Below are 5,295 nucleotides of genomic sequence, written 5' to 3' on the forward strand. Positions count from 1 at the left end.
AACAATAAAGGAAAAAAGCAGGAGGGAATATAATAACCCATGGTTTAATAGACAGTGTCAGAAAGCAAAGGTGAGAAGCAGGAGGGAGTGGAGGAAGTACAGAAGACAAAGGACAGAGGACAACAGGATTAGATGTAACAGAGCTAGGAATGATTACATTAACATAAGACGAGTGTCGGAAAGAAATTATGAGAATGATATTGCAGTCAAAGCGAAAAAGCAACCTATATTATTACATAGCCATATAAGAAGGAAGATGTCGGTAAATGACCAAGTGACAAGACTGAGGAAAACAGAAGGGGCATATACAGAAAGCGACAAGGAAATCTGCGAGGTACTGAATGCAAAATTCCATGGAATGTTCACAACCGAGCCTGAGCAGCTCCCATTGTTAGAAGCGATTACCCTAGATGAAAGACTATCAGATATAGAGGTGACAGCAGAGGAGGTAATGAAACAGTTGACAACACTGGATGCAAATAAAGCTGTTGGACCAGACAAAGTATCACCGTGGATACTTAAAGAGGCAGCGCAGGCTCTCAGCGTGCCTCTGGCAATGATCTTTAATGAGTCACTTATGTCGGGAGAATTGCCCAGTTGCTGGAAGGAGGCAAATGTCGTACCGATTTTCAAAAAAGGTGATAGGGAGGAGGCACTTAACTACAGACCCGTATCACTGACAAGCATCCCCTGCAAAATACTTGAAAGAATAATTAGGCTAAGAAATGTTGAGCACCTGGAGAGCATTGGGTTTGTAAACAAGCACCAACATGGGTTCTGGACAGGGAAATCATGCCTAACAAACCTTTTCGAATTCTATGATAAAGTAACAAGGATAAGGCAGGACAGAGAAGGCTGGGCAGACTGCATATTTCTTGACTGCCAAAAGGCCTTTGATACAGTACCGCACATGAGACTGCTATACAAACTTGAGAGGCAGGCAGGAGTAAGCGGAAAGAAAGGCCCTAGTATGGGTGAAGAACTACCTAACAGGAAGGAGCCAGAGGGTAATGGTAAGGGGCGAGAAGTCGGACTGGCGAACAGTAACAAGTGGAGTACCTCAAGGATCGGTGCTGGGACCAATCCTCTTTCTAATTTACGTAAATGATATGTTTACAGGAGTGGAGTCATACATGTCAATGTTTGCGGATGACGCAAAATTAATGAGAAGAGTTGTGACAGACGAGGATTGTAGGATCATCCAAGAGGACTTAAACAGATTGCAGAGATGGTCAAGGAAATGGCTACTGGAGTTTAACACCAGTAAATGTAAAGTTATGGAAATGGGATCAGGTGATAGGAGACCAAAGGGACAGTACACAATGAAGGGGAACAGCCTACCTGTAACGATTTGAGAAAGAGACCTGGGAGTGGATGTGACACCTAATCTAACTCTTGAGGCACATATAAATAGGATAACGACAGCAGCGTACTCTACACTGGCGAAAATTAGAACTTCATTCAGAAACCTAAATGAGGAGGATTTTAGGGCGCTTTACACTGCCTATGTGAGACCAGTCTTAGAGTATGCCGCGCCATCATGGAGCCCCCACCTGAAGAAACACATAAAGAAACTGGAGAAGGTTCAGAGGTTTGCGACGAGGCTTGTCCCAGAGTTACGAGGGATGGGATATAAAGAGCGTCTGCAGGAACTGAACCTTACGACACTAGAGAAAAGAAGGGAGAGAGGAGATATGATAGGGACATATAAAATACTCAGAGGAATTGACAAAGTGGAAATAGATGAAATGTTCACACGTAATAATAACAGAACGAGGGGACATGGGTGGAAACTGGAAACTCAGATGAGTCGCAGAGATGTTAGGAAGTTTTCTTTTAGCGTGAGAGTAGTGGAAAAATGGAATGCACTTGGGGAACAGATTGTGGAAGCAAATACTATTCATACTTTTAAAACTAGGTATGATAGGGAAATGGGACAAGAGTCATTGCTGTAAACAACCGATAGCTGGAAAGGATCTGTTCACCTATTTACTGCTAGGTGAACAGATGCATCATGATGAAAGAAACTCTACCCATTTGCTACTGCATCGACCAGGAATCGAACCCGGGATATTAGGGCTATAATCACCAAGCGCTGTCCAATCAGCCACGAGGCCCCTAAAGATGAATACCTTTTAGACCGTCAAAAGAAGAAGCGACACATTCTAGTTAATAATGTTAACAACTTTGCCTTCAGGGAGACTCGAACTCCCGACCTCTGGTTTACTAGACCAGCGCTCTGCCCACTGAGCTATGAAGGCTCTCCGAGGTTGTGTGTGTGTGTGTGTGTGTGTGTGTGTGTGTGTGTGTGTGTATGTGTGTGTGTGTGTGTGTGTGTGTGTGTGTGTGTATAAGTGTGTGCGTGTGTGTGTGTGTGTGTGTGTGTGTGTGTGTGTGTGTGTGTGTGTGTGTGTGTGTGTGTGTGTGTGTGTGTGTGTGTGTGTGTGTGTGTGTGTGTGTGTGTGTGTGTGTGTGTGTGTGTGTGTGTGTGTGTGTGTGTATAAGTGTGTGCGTGTGTGTGTGTGGGTGTTTTACGGCCTGCTTAAGCCAGTAACTGAGTTCTATCTGCATAATATGTGCCTTATAGCCTCTTCTTCTATGATTCTACTCCACGTCAATGGTAAATTGTCAAGAATGGGCGTTAACAAATAACAGTGCAAAGAATAAGGGTGGGCGGGGGGGGGATAAACAATACGCAATTACACCTTCACCAATATATTATCTATCGAAGTATAACTGCAGATATGTACACTGTGTCGCTTTCACCAACGACACTCAATATATCTACAGTGTTCTCCCAATCCCGGTGAGTCCATTATCTTCAAGTATACGTCGTCCACGCTCAATGGTAGTCACCGGCGAGTTAACCTTCCTCAACATGGGCCAGTCCACCCCACACCCGCTCTCCTCTAACACCCTGACAGAGAGCTTCAGCAACACGCTGAGAGGGCCACACCCGCTCTCCTCTAACACCCTGACAGAGAGCTTCAGCAACACGCTGAGAGGGCCACACCCGCTCTCCTCTAACACCCTGACAGAGAGCTTCAGCAACACGCTGAGAGGGCCACACCCGCTCTCCACTAACACCCTGACAGAGAGCTTCAGCAACACGCTGAGAGGGCCACACCCGCTCTCCTCTAACACCCTGACAGAGAGCTTCACCAACACGCTGAGAGGGTCACACCCGCTCTCCTCTAACACCCTGACAGAGAGCTTCAGCAACACGCTGAGAGGGTCACACCCGCTCTCCTCTAACACCCTGACAGAGAGCTTCAGCAACACGCTGAGAGGGCCACACCCGCTCTCCTCTAACACCCTGACAGAGAGCTTCAGCAACACGCTGAGAGGGCCACACCCGCTCTCCTCTAACACCCTGACAGAGAGCTTCAGCAACACGCTGAGAGGGCCACACCCGCTCTCCTCTAACACCCTGACAGAGAGCTTCAGCAACACGCTGAGAGGGCCAAACCCGCTCTCCTCTAACACCCTGACAGAGAGCTTCAGCAACACGCTAAGAGGGCCACACCCGCTCTCCACTAACACCCTGACAGAGAGCTTCAGCAACACGCTGAGAGGGTCACACCCGCTCTCCACTAACACCCTGACAGAGAGCTTCAGCAACACGCTGAGAGGGCCACACCCGCTCTCCTCTAACACCCTGACAGAGAGCTTCAGCAACACGCTGAGAGGGCCACACCCGCTCTCCTCTAACACCCTGACAGAGAGCTTCAACAACACGCTGAGAGGGCCAAACCCGCTCTCCTCTAACACCCTGACAGAGAGCTTCAGCAACACGCTGAGAGGGCCACACCCGCTCTCCTGTAACACCCTGACAGAGAGCTTCAGCAACACGCTGAGAGGGCCACACCCGCTCTCCTCTAACACCCTGACAGAGAGCTTCAGCAACACGCTGAGAGGGTCACACCCGCTCTCCTCTAACACCCTGACAGAGAGCTTCAGCAACACGCTGAGAGGGTCACACCCGCTCTCCTCTAACACCCTGACAGAGAGCTTCAGCAACACGCTGAGAGGGCCACACCCGCTCTCCTCTAACACCCTGACAGAGAGCTTCAGCAACACGCTGAGAGGGCCACACCCGCTCTCCTCTAACACCCTGACAGAGAGCTTCAGCAACACGCTGAGAGGGCCACACCCGCTCTCCTCTAACACCCTGACAGAGAGCTTCAGCAACACGCTGAGAGGGCCACACCCGCTCTCCTCTAACACCCTGACAGAGAGCTTCAGCAACACGCTGAGAGGGCCACACCCGCTCTCCTCTAACACCCTGACAGAGAGCTTCAGCAACACGCTGAGAGGGCCACACCCGCTCTCCTCTAACACCCTGACAGAGAGCTTCAGCAACACGCTGAGAGGGCCACACCCGCTCTCCACTAACACCCTGACAGAGAGCTTCAGCAACACGCTGAGAGGGTCACACCCGCTCTCCACTAACACCCTGACAGAGAGCTTCAGCAACACGCTGAGAGGGCCACACCCGCTCTCCTCTAACACCCTGACAGAGAGCTTCAGCAACACGCTGAGAGGGTCACACCCGCTCTCCTCTAACACCCTGACAGAGAGCTTCAGCAACACGCTGAGAGGGCCACACCCGCTCTCCTCTAACACCCTGACAGAGAGCTTCAGCAACACGCTGAGAGGGCCACACCCGCTCTCCTCTAACACCCTGACAGAGAGCTTCAGCAACACGCTGAGAGGGTCACACCCGCTCTCCTCTAACACCCTGACAGAGAGCTTCAGCAACACGCTGAGAGGGCCAAACCCGCTCTCCTCTAACACCCTGACAGAGAGCTTCAGCAACACGCTAAGAGGGCCACACCCGCTCTCCACTAACACCCTGACAGAGAGCTTCAGCAACACGCTGAGAGGGTCACACCCGCTCTCCACTAACACCCTGACAGAGAGCTTCAGCAACACGCTGAGAGGGCCACACCCGCTCTCCTCTAACACCCTGACAGAGAGCTTCAGCAACACGCTGAGAGGGCCACACCCGCTCTCCTCTAACACCCTGACAGAGAGCTTCAGCAACACGCTGAGAGGGCCAAACCCGCTCTCCTCTAACACCCTGACAGAGAGCTTCAGCAACACGCTGAGAGGGCCACACCCGCTCTCCTGTAACACCCTGACAGAGAGCTTCAGCAACACGCTGAGAGGGCCACACCCGCTCTCCACTAACACCCTGACAGAGAGCTTCAGCAACACGCTGAGAGGGCCACACCCGCTCTCCTGTAACACCCTGACAGAGAGCTTCAGCAACACGCTGAGAGGGCCACACCC

The 5,295-nt window shown here is 50.9% G+C and overlaps 1 non-coding gene across 1 annotated transcript; it reads right to left on the bottom strand.

Annotated features, from left to right (window-relative positions):
- Positions 1-2,188: 2,188 nt before the first annotated feature.
- TRNAT-AGU (transfer RNA threonine (anticodon AGU)) lies at positions 2,189-2,261 on the bottom strand. Its single transcript has one exon. It is a non-coding gene; the product is annotated as a tRNA-Thr (tRNA).
- Positions 2,262-5,295: the final 3,034 nt, after the last annotated feature.

Source organism: Procambarus clarkii, chromosome 1 (genome assembly GCF_040958095.1).
Source record: "Procambarus clarkii isolate CNS0578487 chromosome 1, FALCON_Pclarkii_2.0, whole genome shotgun sequence".
Taxonomy (NCBI): domain Eukaryota; kingdom Metazoa; phylum Arthropoda; class Malacostraca; order Decapoda; family Cambaridae; genus Procambarus; species Procambarus clarkii.